This window comes from Zalophus californianus, chromosome 5 (assembly GCF_009762305.2).
Source record: "Zalophus californianus isolate mZalCal1 chromosome 5, mZalCal1.pri.v2, whole genome shotgun sequence".
NCBI classification, from domain to species: domain Eukaryota; kingdom Metazoa; phylum Chordata; class Mammalia; order Carnivora; family Otariidae; genus Zalophus; species Zalophus californianus.
Genome location: NC_045599.1, coordinates 83,127,323 through 83,142,813, shown reverse-complemented (window position 1 = coordinate 83,142,813; position 15,491 = coordinate 83,127,323).

Below are 15,491 nucleotides of genomic sequence, written 5' to 3'. Positions count from 1 at the left end.
AGAGAATTTAAACATTAAAACAGGAAGTCAATAGTTGCTGCCAAGAACAGATAAAGAACTACAAGTTTTAAAAATTTTACTTAGGAAAATAGTGATGAATACCAAAAGAAATAGCTAATAGAGTTGAAAGCCATTAGGGGAGAGAAGTCTGGAATTGGCTTCCTCCTTTCCTCCCTCTTTTTCTCTACTCCCCAATTCCAATTTACTTGCCTTCCTGAGACCATTAGGCAACTCCATATGTCTGAGGTCTCTGTGCATGAGGTATCTGGCTTTGTTGAGGTCTTGCAGTATCCTGGGTTCTCTTCTCTTTGAGCCAAACAGTGATATGGACTTTGGGGGTTAGAGACCAGGGACGAGGCCCTGAGGGCAGTAGATTATAGGAAAAGCTGTGCTTAAGACAACTGTGGACTCAAGGGACACTTGGATGTTGAGCTATATTAGCGTACCAGGTATTGCAGATTCCTAGAGAACTGGAAGAAGGGTGAGTCCGTGGGATGAGCCTCCCCTACCCATGAAGCTGTAAGAATATGGACAGACTGCTGAACAGGGTTTCTTATAGATGCCCGTAGCTTTGAAATGGAAGAAAATGATGAATGACATTTTACATTTCATACTATAGGAGTCCCACCATTTAGGATATTATAACAATGAGATCTAAACCCAAGGGAGCTGACATGGAAAAGCAGGCACCCATCTGAGAGGTCTAGTAGAGAGAAAACAATCATGTTGAAACACCCAGATAAAAGCCCAATGAAATAAAATGCTTGTGGAGATATCTGGATACCTGAATTAATATAGTAATTTGGGAAAAGACAAACACACCAAAAGTAATACTTTCTGGAACTTACAAACATGATTTGTGATTAAAAAATATGAGTATCAAATCAGTTTTTGATCATTGCTAAGACTCAAATTAGTGTCCTTGACAAGAGAACCCTGGAGTTTCTCACAGCAGAAACAAGTAACACACACTACTTCTTCTTCTTTTTTAAGATTTTATTTACTTATTTGACAGAGAGAGAGAGAGAGCGAGCACAAACGGGGAGCAGGAGAGGGAGAAGCAGGCTCCCCACTCAGAGGGAGCCCAACGTGGGGCTTGATCCTGATCCTGGAATCCAGGATCATGACCTGAGCTGAAGGCAGACACAACCAACCCAGACACCCAGGCACTGCAACACACACTACTGTTTCTCATCATTGACTAGACCAGTGTCAGGGACGCACTTAACTGCAAAGGGTGGGAAGTACAGATCTTGTCACGTACCTGGAGAGAAGGGAAAAGGTCCTATGAGCCCATGACTGAACAGTGAGAGTTGCCAACACCACCTGTGGTCAGAGAAAAGATTCTACCTAATTTCAAATGAACTGAAACCCAAAAAAAGGAAATATTAGTGAATAATAATAGTGACATAAGATATAGATGTACGTAACAATACAGAGATAGAAATATAATGATTAAGGATAGAGTTCCTGGAGATACATAATACAAATGCTCAATAAGACTGTTTAAAACAGAAAAGACATTCTGTGAGAGACATTCTAATAGAAACTACCTCTGTAAACCCTACTTGGAGGTTGGGAGGGAGGAGATAAAAACATCCTAAATGTTTCACTGATCATGAGGAGGAAATTAAAAATGGGGAAGAAAGAAAAGGAATCCTATGTTATAGGTTTTATTCTATGGGAGGAAGAAATAAAGCAAAAGAATATGGGAATTAGAACATCATCGTGAGAGAGGCAGTTTAAGTTTAAGTGAGGGAAAAGTTGGTAATATAAAAGTAATAGAATAAATAATACAATCGTGTGTGTTTAAGAAAGTAATGAGACAAAACATTGTTATAGAAAGGAAAAATCTTCAAACTAATTGGTAGAAACCTAGAAGTCAAAATAGCCAGCAAAAAAATAGACCAAGAATAAAATAAAATCTAAAATAATTTAATAAAGTTAAAATAAAATCAAAGATATCATTAATTACACTAAATATGAATAGACTGAAATGAAACTATCCATTAAAAAAACAGACGTAGATTAGAATAGAAAGCAAAACGGAGATATATGCTGTTTCCAAGGAATACACTTAAAATAGTAATAATAATGAGGAGGAGGAAGAAAAGGAGGTGAAGAGGGAAAAAGCAAAGAGATGGACAAAGAGGTACCAGGTATTTGAAAGCAAAAGAAAATAAAATTGACAAAGTTATCTTACAACAAGTTGGAATTTAAAATTAAAATCACTGAAGATGATTTAGAGGGACAAGATACACATTAAATAGTACAAATGAGGATAATAAAATATATATAAAACAGTATGACAGCTAAAGACAAAACAAAAAGTATTAGATTATAAGAGATAGAAATATATAAAATTCAAAAATGCAAAATACTTGAAGATTTTATTAGTGTCATCTCAGCATTACAGAAGTCATAGCTAAGATTTGGAGGCTGCTCTCCTAAGGACTGGGATTTGTGCAAGAATAGCAGGGAACTTCAATTAAGTAGCTACGAACCTTTAAGTACTATTTTATTTTTTCCAAATTATAGTGATATACTTGATAAACCTAAATATTAATTTAAATCCATGTCTGTGAAATATTCATTTCTCAGAATGAAAGGAGAAACATAGGAGGCTATTCCTTATGACAATGTTGTCTATTCTCAGGAAAGTGAGTATTTAAATTTATGCCATCCTGTTTCCCTCTGAGAAGATTAACATGTTAACTTTTTCTTCATTCATGCTTAACTGCAAATAAATATATACATTTCATTAAATAAAATAATTACAATTATGAACATGTCACATAAATTTGTGTTGTTTATTTCAAATGAGAAAATTTAAAATCAATAAATTTGTGACAAACTGGTAATTGTCTTTCAAAAGAATCTCATTTCAAGGGAAAAAATATTTTCTTGGTGAAAGAATATATAATTTCTTTTATTTTAAAATTCCATTTATGTTTGGTTTAAATTGTTATTTCATGGGCGGTTTCTTAAAAATCTCTGTAGACATTAATGAAATTCTGGACCTGTTTCTAGTCAGTGTATGCTATTTTGTCAATGCTTTTTTTTTTTTTTTTTTAAGCAACTAACATTTCCCTGAAGCAAACCAAGTTGCTATAAAATGGATGAATTGAGAGAAGACCTAGAACATTTTTTGGACTTCTTGCCAGGCCCATTTTAATTAAAAGCTTTAACAACATTCTTTTTAGGAGATATGTGGATGAATTCATGGGAATCTAATTTGGTTCTTATTTTCCTTTATGACTTTCTTTTTCAAAATTCTTCTGTTTTACATAATCATTTTTAAAAATGTAATTTTATCAAATTGAAACTGATTTAATGAGGATGTTAATTGGAATTATGTTAAATTGGAGGAAATTACCATATTCATAACACTCATTATTCCTGTCGAGAACTTTCTGTATCTCTTACATAGTCAAACCTGGTTTTATATTTCTTAGCAACATTTGATACTTTTCTCTATACATTATTCACGTATTTTTATTTATTTAATTCCTATTTTTAAGTTATCTTCTTAATTGTATTTTCTGTATTGTTATTGCAACTTTATTTTGGGTTTGTAATACTAGTTTTTCTGTCCATTACCTTAATAATTTTTTTTTTAAGATTTTATTTATTTATTGGTCAGAGAGACAGTGAGAGAGGGAACACAAGCCAGGGGAGTGGGAGAGGGAGAAGCAGGCTTCTCCCTGAGCCCAATGTGGGACTCGATCCCAGGACCCTGGGATCATGACCTGAGCCGAAGGCAGATGCTTAATGACTGAGCCACCCAGGCGCCCAATAAATTTGCTTTTTAAATCTAATTGTATTTTAGTATTTTATTTTAGATTTTCTAGATAGACCATCAATCTTAAACATAGTAATTTTGAATTTATAAAATTTTCATCTATTATTTCTATTTCTTGTCTTATTGCATTGGATGGAATGAAGTAAATAGTAATTAGCACAGTAGGCATCCTTATTATGAAACTTAAAATATCACTGGGAAAGCCTCTAATGCTTGTCCATTAATGTGTAGTTGTTTATTCATTTAAGACAAATTCTATAGCATTTTTTAGAGAGTGCTTATCTATTGCAACTTTACTAAGGATCTTTCTTGGGATTGTAGTTGAGTTTCATCAAACATCTTTTGAGCATTGTTGAGATGATCATATAGTTTTTTACCTAAGGTCTATTTGTGTTATAATTTATATAAAAATATTTGTGTAGGGAAATTTTGTGTAGGGAAAAACCTCATTTGGCTGTGAACTAATTTTTAATAAATTATTGAATTAAATTTGTGGTGTTTTATTTGGCATTTTGACATATGATTTATGTTTCATTCCATGATTTTTTCTTTGTTCAATCTTTATCTTTTTTTAAAGCAGGGGAATGAATAACACTTAATCCAACTACATATTCTGAAAGGGATTATAAGGAGTGGGAATTATTCAATGCTTAATATTTGTCTGAATTCACCAGTAAAGTTATTTGAACCAAGATATTATTTTAGAGATAATTTTTCCTAGATTTTCTATTGTCATTGGTCTGGTTTGATTTTCTAATTCTTGAATTAATTATGGGAATTCAAAATTCCAATTCTGTCAGAAAATTCACTACGTTAGGATATAAAGCATATTAGCATAAGTTCATGGACACTATTTCATAACTTAAAAAATCTCCAATTATTATTTACCATTTCTTATTTTAATGTTTTTTTAAAAAACATATTAAAATTATTTTATTTATAAATAGTATACAAGTTTATCACCATTATATACTAATCAGTTGCTTATATTAAGTTGCTTACATGATTTTATAGTTTTATTTTCATATTGTTCACTTACATTTGTATTATTAACTTCTTTTTTTTAAAGATTTTATTTATTGGACAGAGAGAGACACAGCAAGAGAGGGAACACAAGCAGAGGGAGTGGAAGAGGGAGAAGCAGGCTTCCTGCCAAGCAGGAGCCTGATACAGGGCTTGATCCCAGGACCCTGGGATCATGACCTGAGCCGAAGGCAGACATTTAATGACGGAGCCACCCAGGCACCCCTCTGTTATTAACTTCTTGACTTACTCTGTATTATGTTATAAAAATGTAGCCACATATTTTGTATTCTTTGGATTCACTGCGTTCTTTCTGATCAATGTCATAAATTCTAAAAATTGTTTCATGTAATTGAAAAGTTGTGTATTCTGTTTATAAGATGTATATTTACATGTATTATCAATTAAACTATTTTCTATATTATTTCATTTGGTTTTTTTGTATGTTATTTACATATTTTGTCTTCTTTATTTGACTAATTATGTGGGTTTAAAAACACTATAATTGTTTTTTTCTTACTTTTCCCCCTTATATATCTCCTTTTAAGTAATAGTATTCAAACCATCTACTTCTAAGAGAACATAGTTTATTCTCATATGTCTACTGAGAACATCATATACTTACAGCAAAGCTCAGACAGTATAATTGTTGGAAAAGGTAGGAAAGCCATGATAAGTTGTAATTATCTTCATCAACATTAAAATGTGAGATAAATTCAATTAGTATAAATGTCCAGAAAAAGACAGTATTTTGAAGGAATTATAAAGATAAAAGTGCATTTAAAATGGAAAATTACAAAATAACATTTTACTCTGCCCTAAAAAAATAACTTGTTTGTGGAAATTATTGAAATGGTATGTTTATTTGGGAACTCATTAAAGTCAAAGTCCAAATTAAAATGTAAAAGTCAAATATATATTTGAATTATTTTCTAGATATATTTCTACAATTTTAATTTTCTGCTCAGAAGTTATATTAAGTATTTGCAGGGGATTCTTTTTTCTTCTGATAAGGAATGACAAATTATTACCAATTTGCAAAAATTTCAGGGCATATTTGAAGAGAGAATAATGTTTTAAGGAGAATAACGTTGAAAATGGAAATATGCTAATCTTTAGTATCTTATAGAAATGAGATGACAGTTTGATCTATATCTCTGAGCTCAAAGATCCTTTTCTTGACTGCCTTTCTACATCTTACGGGTAATTTCCTCTTGGTCTTAGTGAGTGACATTAAAATTTTTTGTTGAAAGATTGATTTAGTTGTGCCACAAAGTAAAAGCCTGCTTATTTGGTTACAATTTGATGCTGACCAAATGTTCTTTTGAAAAGTAATTCCAACATCTGCCAATTAAATTCCATCATACATCAAATTAGATGTTAGGACTATTTCTTGCCATCTGTATTCTGTAAACTCTTGAATGATAATTTACCATGATTATACAGAATATATTTTTTAGATGGGGAATCTATTTTGCTTAATCTGTGATGGATTTGTGATATGTTATCATGCTAATTTTGAAGAGTTTTAGGGTTTTTAAAAAAAATCAAGTGTGGTTGTCACTTCCTCTTGGGCACACAAAAAATTATACTTTCCAATACCTTGCAATTAGAAGGGACCATGTAATTAATTCTGGCCAATAAAATGTGAAATGAATTGAAATGGTGTGTGCCACACCAGGGTAATGAAATTAAAAGCCTCTTAGTGACTTGATAGTGTCTTCCTTTCCTTGTCTGTGGTGGTTGTAGGCTTCATTAGCTGAGAAGTTAGAATCAAAAGATTAAAGCACCCTGAATTCCTGAGTCACTGCATGGTAGACAGATGGCCTCGGTAGTGGCCTAGACCTATGTGGACTTTGCATGGATAAGGAAGAAATTTTTATTGTCTTAAACTGTGGAGACTTTGGGTGTTTGTTATTGCAGCCTGGTCCCTTGTGACAAATTTGGGGCTTTTATTTACCAGTAGGGAGTTTATGAATATACGCTTACACTTATAACTACTCAGATACTTTTTTAAATTGAGTCTGCTTAAAAAAATTCCTTCTCAATATAAATAATATGAAAATTTAATAATTTTACATTCATATACATTTATTTTTGTAAAATATGCTTTATATCTAATGTTTCTATTCACTTCACAGTTATCAAATATGTCAGTGCACAGTGGCAATTATATTTGACCCAGAAATGTTGAACTCATCCATTTTATTTGTAACACTTGTCTTGGGACATGATTGATTATGTGAAATGTGCTCCACCCATTGAATTTTGTTGTTATATTTTGTACTTGTCACATAGAATGCTTAACATGAAATATTTATGTCTCCTGAGGAGACTTAAATATGCTCCTCAGCATTTGAAGTAGACAATTGTGGTAGTAAATATTTATTAATTGTAAAGCATGACACCAAAATTTATGAGATGGACTACATGCATATGGAATTTCCATACTGAATGCCAGTGTACACGTTGATGTGTAATGGATAATAAGGCTGACATCTCTGAAAATGACTGTAAGCTCTTTTGAGGAAAGAATTCATAAATAAAGACATTACTTAGCCTTTTTTTTTCTGTTCTGTTTTCTTTTTTCCCCTCAAAATTTGGTGACAGAAATAAAAACTTTCTTTCCATTGTGCTCTCTTCCCTTGTGCCTGTGAAATTACTCACTCGTACATTTAACAACTATTTATTGAGTACCTACTCTATGCCAGGTACTGCTTTAGATGGTGAATCTGAACATTTAAAAAGCAGGTAATTTTCCTGCTCTCGTGAAACTTCTATTCTACCAGAGAAAATAACAAGATAAATACATGTGATGATTTCATGGAGTAATAAATCCTATGAAGTTGATGTGATGGGGTAGTGATCAGAGTATCTTAGGGAAAGTGGTATTTGAACTAAAGCCTGAATGATGATATGCAATCCCTGTAAAAATCAGATTAAAAAATATATATATTTTGGAGCCCATGGAGATCAAAATAAAACAGTGTAATAATTATCAGGAGATACTTCTTGGTTTAAATTCTCTATGTAGAGGCATTATCCTATACAATGATCTTTTCATCTGGGCTTAAGGGACTGAAAATGTGCTCAAGAAGCTATTCTTGGTAATAATTTTCAATTTTTAGATGCAAGAATCATCAATTATTTTTGTGCAGTCCTCTCCATCTTCCAATGAGTGCAGTAGTGTGTCTAGCTCAATGCCTATACCTTACTCAGTTCTTTCCTGCTAAAGCTGTCATATTTCTTAACTATTTTTCTTAATCACCTAGAGTATGCAATGCCTTTCAAATACCCACCCACATCCATTGGATTCACTCCAAATCATTTCTCATAGTGCAACTAAATTAAACCCTTTTTAAAATATCAATCTTATTACCACCCCAAGGCCCCTTACACACATATCTGAGATTCTCTGTGAGCTTCTCTTTGCTCTTAGAATGAAGTCACTAGATCCTAATAAGTCCTAGACAGCCTACACGATCCCTTCACATCCCTGCCTCTCTTGGCCTCTCTACCCTAGAACACAAGAATTGGTTAACTTTCTTGCATGCATCATGTTCCATCCTGCCACAAATCTTTGTATATGTTACTCCATCTGGAATATTCTTAAATCACCTTATATCCTAATGATTTCTTTACAGTTTTCAATGCCTGCATTATTTTAAATGTTAGGAAACATACATAGAATAACTACAAATACCATTGTTTAGACATTATTTACTGAATTAAAAATTTTGTCAAATTTGTTTCAGAATTTTTAAAAAAAATTTTATGATTAAGAGTCTCTTATGGTCTCCCTCTCTAATTTTGTCTTGTTTTATTTTTTCCTCTCTTCCCCTATGATCCTCTGTTTTGTTTCTTAAATTCCACATGTGAGTGAGATCATATAATTGTCATTCTCTGATTGACTTATTTCACTTAGCATAACGCAATACCCTCTAGTTCCATCCACATCATCTCAAATGGCAAGATTTCATTTTTTTCTGATGGCTGAGTAGTATTCCATTGTATATATGTGTCACATCTTCTTTATCCATTCATCTGTTGATGGACATCTGGGCTCTTTCCATAGTTTGGCTATTGTGGACATTGTTGCTCTAAACATTGGGGTGTAGGTGACCCTTCAGATCACTACATTTGTATCTTTGGGGTAAATACCCAGTAGTACAATTGCTGGGTATTCAACTTTTTGAGGAACCTCCATACTGTTTTCCAGAGTGGCTGCATCAGCTTGCATTCCCAACAACAGTATAAGAGGGTTCCCCTTTCTCTGCATCCTTGCCAACTTCCATTGTTTCCTGACTTGTTCATTTTAGCTATTCTGACCAGTGTGAGGTGATATCTCATTGTGGTTTTGATTTCCCTGATGCTGAATAATGTTGAACATTTTTTCATGCGTCTACTGGCCATTTGTATGTCTTTGGAGAAATGTCTGTTCATGTCTTCTGTCCATTTCTTGATTGGATTATTTGTTCTTTGGGTGTGGAGTTTGATAAGTTCTTTATAGATTTTGGACACTAGCCCTTTATCTGATATTTACAAATATCTTCTCCCATTCTGTCTTTTGGTTTTCTCAACTATTTCCTTGGCTGTTTAGAAGCTTTTTATCTTGATGAAGTACCAATAGTTAATTTTTGCCCTTGCTTCCCTTGTCTTTAGAGACATGTTTACCCAGAAACTGCTGTGGCCAAGGTCAAAGAGGTTGCTGCCTGTGTTCTCTTCTAGGATTTTGATGGATTCCTATCTCACATTTAGGTCTTTCATCCATTTTGAGTCTATTTTTGGGTATGGTATAAGAAAATGGCCCAGTTTCATTTTTCTACATGTAGCTGTCCAATTTTCTCAAAATCATTTGTTGAAGAGACTTTTTTTCATTGGCTATTCTTTCCTGCTTTGTCGAAGATTAGTTGACCATAGAGTTGAGGTTCCATTTCTGGGTTCTCTATTCTGTTCCATTGATCAATGTGTCTGTTTTTGTACCAGTACCATACCATCTTGATGGTTATAGCTTTGTAATAGAGCTTGACGTTTGGGATTGTGATGTCACCAGCTTTGGTTTTCTTCTTCAACATTCCTTGGCTATCTGGGGTCTTTTCTGGTTCCAAACAAATTTTAGAATTATTTGTTCCAGTTCTGTGAAAAAAGTTGATGGTATTTTGATAGGGGGTGCATTGAACGTACAGATTGCTCTGGGTAGCATAGACATTTTAACAATATTTGTTCTTCTAATCTATGAGCATGGAACATTTTTCCATTTCTTTGTGTCTTCCTTAATTTCTTTATTGAGTGTTCTACAGTTTTCAGAGTACAGATCCTTTGCCTCTTTGGTTAGGTTTATTCCTAGGTATCTTATGGTTTTGGGTGCAGTTGTAAATGAGATCAACTCCTTAATTTCTCTTTCTTCTGTCTCACTGTTAGTGTATAAAATTCAACTGATTTCTGTGCATTGATTTTATATCCTCCTACTTTGCTGAATTCCTGTATGAGTTTTAGCAATTCTGGAGTGCAGTCTTTTGGATTTTCCACATATAGTATCATGTTATCTGTGAAGAGTGAGAGTTTGACCTCTTCTCTGATGATTTGGGTGCCTTTTATTTCTTTTTGTTGTCTGATTGCTGAGGTTAGGACTTCTAGTACTATGTTGAACAACAGTGGTCAGAGTGAACATCCCTGCCATGTTCCTGACCTTAGGGGGAAAACTGAGAGCTTTTCCCCATTGAGAATGATATTCCCTGTGGCTTTTCAGGTATGGCTTTTATGATATTGAGGTATGTTTCCTCTATCCCTACACTGTGAAGAGTTTTAATCAAGAAAGAATGCTGTACTTTGTCAAATGTTTTTTCTGCATCTATTGAGAGGATCATATGGTTCTTGTCCTTCCTTTCATTATTATTATTATTTATTATTTAGATTTTATTTATTTATTTGTCAGAGAGAGAGAACAAGCAGGGGGAGCTGCAGGCAGGGGAGAAACAGGCTCCCCACTGAGCAAGGAGTGCAATGTGGGACTCGATCCCAGGAACCTAGGATCATGATCTGAGCTGAAGGCAGACACTTAACCGACTGAGCCACCTGAGTGTTCCCGTCCTTTCTTTCTTTCTTTTTTAAACATTTTATTTATTTTTTGACAGAGAGAGAGAGACACAGAGAGAGGGAACACAAGCAGGGGGAATGGTAGAGGGAGAAGCAGGCTTCCCACTGAGCAAGGAGCCCGATGTGGGTGGGGCTTGATCCCAGGACCCTGGGATCATGACCTGAGCTGAAGGCAGATGCTTAATGACTGAGCCATCCAGGAGCCCCCTGTACTTTATTAATGTAGTGTATCACATTGATTGATCTGTGGTTGTTGAACAGCCCTTGTAGACCAGGAATAAATCCCCCTTGGTCATGGTGAATAATCCTTTTAATGTATTATTGTTGGATCCTATTGACTAGTATCTTGGTGAGAATTTTTGCACCCATGTTCATCAGGGATATTGGTCTGTAATTCTTTTCGGTGGAGTCTTTGTCTGGTTTTGGGATCAAGATAATGCTGGTCTCATAGAACGAGGAAGAAGTTTCTCTTCCATTTCTATTTTTTAGAACAGTTTCAGAAGAATAGGTATTAATTCTTCTCTAAATGTTTGGTAGAATTCCCCTGGAAAGCCATCTGGCCCTGGACTCCTGTTTGTTGGGAGATTTTTGATTTCTGCTTCAATTTCCTTGCTGATTATGGGTCTGTTTAGGTTTTCTATTTCTTCCTGGTGCAGTTTTGGTAGTTTATATGTCTCTAGGAATGCATCCATTTCTTCCAGATTGCCTAATTTGTTGGCATATAGTTGCTCATAATATGTTCTTATAACTGTTTCTATTTCTTCAGTGTTGGTTGTGATCTCCCTCTCCTCTTTCATTCATGATTTTATTTCTTTGGGTCCTTTCTCTTTTATTTTTGATAAGTCTGGCCAGGGGCTTATCAATCTTATTAATTCTTTCAAAGAATCAGCTCCTAGTTTCATTGATCTGTTCTAATGTTTTTTGGTTTCTATTTCATTGATTTCTGCTCTGATCTTTATTATTTCTCTTCTCCTGCTGGGTGTAGGCTTTATTTGCTGTTCTTTCTCCATCTCCTTTAGGTGTAGGGTTAGGTTGTGTATTTGGGATCTTTACTGTTTCTTGAGAAAGGCTTGTATTGCTATATAGTTGCCTCTTAGCTTTTGCTGTATCCCAAAGGTTTGGAACCGTGGTGTTTTCATTTTCATTTGGTTCCATGTATTTTTTAAATTCTTCTTTAATTTCCCGGTTGACCCATTCATTCTTTAGTAGGAGGCTCCTTAGCCTCCATGTATTTGAGTTCTTTCCAAATTTCCTCTTGTAATTAAGTTCCAGTTTCAAAGCATTGTGGTCCAAAAATATGCAGGGAATGATCCCAGTCTTTTGGTACTGGTTGAGACGTGATTGGTGACCCACTATGTGATCTGTTCTGGAGAATGTCCCATGTGCACTAGAGAAGAATGTGTATTCTGTTGCTTTAGGATGGAATGCTCTGAATATATCTGTGAAGTCCATCTGGTCAAGTGTGTCATTCAAAGCCCTTGTTTCCTTGTTGATATTCTGTTTAGATGATCTGTCCATTGCCATCAGTGGGGTGTTAAAGCCCTCTACTATTATTGTATTATTATTGATGTGTTTCTTTAATTTTGTTATTAATTGGTTTATTTAATTGGCTGCTCCCATATTAGGGGCATAAATACTTCTAATTATTAGATCTTCTTGTTGGATAGACCCTTTAATTATGATATAGTGTCCTTCCTCATCTCTTTTTACAGTCTTTTGTTTAAAATCTAATTTGTCTGATATAAGGATTGCTATGCCAGCTTTCTTTTGATGTCCCATAGTATGATAAATGGTTTTCCACCCCCTCACTTTATATCTGGAGGTGTCTTTGGGTCTAAAATGAGTCTCTTGCAGACAGCCTATCAATGGGTCTTGCCTTTTTATCCAATCTGATACCCTGTGTCTTTTGATTGGGGCATTTAGCCTGTTTACACTCAGAGTAACTACTGTAAGAATCGAATTTAGTGCCATTGTATTACCTGTACAGTCACTGTTTCTGTATATTGTCTCTGTTCCTTTCTGGTCTATGTTACTTTTGGGCTCTCTCTTTGATTAAAGGATCCCCTTTAATATTTCTTGCAGGGCTGTTTAGTGATCATAAATTCTTTTAGTTTCTGTTTGTTGTGGAAGCTTTTTATCTCTCCTATTTTGAATGACATCCTTTTGGGATAAAGTATTCTTGGCTACATAATTCTCATTTAGCACCTTTAAATATATCAAGCCAGTCCTTTCAGCCTGCCAGGTCTCTGTGGATAGGTCTGCTGCCAGTCTAATGTTTCTACCCTTGTAGGTTACAGACCTCATCCCAAGCTGTTTTCAGGATTTCCTCTTTGTCTCTGAGATTTGCAAGTTTCACTAGTATATGTCGAGATGTTGACCTATTTTTATTGATTTTGAGGGGGGTTCTCTGTGCCTCCTACATTTGAATGCCTGCTTCCTTCCCCAGATTAGGGAAGTTCTCTGCTATAATTTGCTCCAGTATACCTTCCACACCACCCATCTTTCCTCTTCTTCTGGGATCCCAATTATTCTAATATTGTTTTGCTCTATGATACCACTTATCTCTCAAATTCTCCCCTCATGATCCATAACTTTATCTTTTTCTCAGCTTCTTTATTCTCCATCATTTTGTCTCTATATCACTAATTATCTCTTCTGCCTCATTTATCTTAGCAGTTAGAACCTCCACTTTTTATTGCATCTCATTAATAGACTTTTTGATTTTGACTTGATTAGATTTTAGTTCTTTTATTTCTCCAGAAAGGGAGATTCTAGTGTCTTCTATGCTTTTTTCAAGCCAAACTAGTATCTTTATAATCATTATTCTGAACTCTAGTTCCAACATCTTACTTATATCCATACTGATTAGGTCCCTGACAGTCAGTACTGCCTCTTGTTCTCCTTTCTGAGGTGAGTTTTTCCATCTTGTAATTCTGACCAGAGAATAGATGAATGAGAGAAAATACTAAAATGGCAACAACAACCCCAGAGAAATGTACAGTACACAAATCAGAAGAGACCCAAAACTGAAGAGAAAGAAACTAAAAATTAAAAAAAAAAAGAGAGAGAGAGAGAATATAACCAGACAGGTGAACAGAACAGAGTAATACACTGGATCCTGTGTGTATTTTGGTCTCTTAGATAACTAGACCCCAACATTGTAAAGAAAGAAAAATGTTTATATGTACAAAAATAAAATTAAATACATTAAAAGGATAGAATTTATCATAAAAATGAAAATTAAAAGACAAAAAAAAGAGGGAATATAAACAGACAGGTGAGCAGAACAGAGCAATACATAATATCCTGAATGCAACCCAAAATGGTAAAGAAAGAAAAATTTATATATACAAAAAAATAAAATTAAATACAATGAAAGGATAGAATCTAAGTGTAAAAATGAAAAAGAAAAAAATTTTAAAAAAGAACTGACAAGGGGCGCCTGGGTGGCTCAGTCATTAAGCGTCTGCCTTCGTATCAGGTCATGATCTCAGGGTCCTGGGATCGAGCCCCACATCAGGCTCCCTGCTCAGCGGGAAGCTTGCTTCTCCCTCTCCTTCTCCTGCTGCTTCTGTTCCCTCTCTCTCTGTCCAATAAATAAATAAAAGCTTTAAAAAAATAAAAAAAAAAGAACGGACAAAATAAGAAATTGGTTGAAAAGGGGAAGAGAAAATTAAAATTTGAAAGACTTAAGAATCATGGGGGAAAAAAACCATGAATTCTATATACCATTTTCACCTAGAGCTGGAGTTTTGCAGTTCTGTGTGATCCATAAACTTGGTCTTAGTTGGATGTTCTTGCTGATCTTCAGGGAGAGGGCCCTGTTGTGCTGATTTTCAGATGTTTTTTCCCCAGGTGGAATTGCACCACCCCCGCCAGGGGGCCAGGCTATATAAGTGGTTCTTTCTGGATTTTCTATGTGGCTTTTGCTTCCTGAGGGCTTTATGACCCACTTTAGAGGATGAGAATGAAAATGGCAGCCTCCTAATTTCTAGCCCCAGAGCCCAGAGCTTGGGGCCTCACTCCTCAGTGTGCCCTCAGGGAAAAGCAGTCAATTACTCCTATCTCCCTGGTCTTTGTCCACAGTGCATGCTCACCCAGCCTGTGACCCAATGTTTCTATCTCAGGCACATGACCCTGCTTCAAGTCTCCAAACCCTGCAGACTCCTGCAGTGTGCATCTGTGCTGCTCTTCCTGGGGGAAGGAGGAGGGGTATTGCAGTGGTTCTGCAGCTTGCTGGGCCCTTGCTCAGAGAGCAATTGCCCAACTGTGCCAAAGTTTGCAGTATATGGTAATCCTGAGCTGAGAGCCCTCTCCTGGGCTCACTGATTGAAGCCACACTCAGGCACCCCCAGTCTTCCTGTGATCCCGGGGATCCCGAGACCACACTGTCCCATCTAGGGTTCTGCCCTGTTTCACGACATGAGTGTCTTTCAGGCAGGGATGTCCCTCAGTGGAGCAGGCTGTTAAAAGTTCTGATTTTGCTCTCCACTGTTACATCACTTTCTGGTGCTGGCTGACAGAGACTCTCTCCCCCCGCGATTTATCTTCCCATATATCACCTTAAATT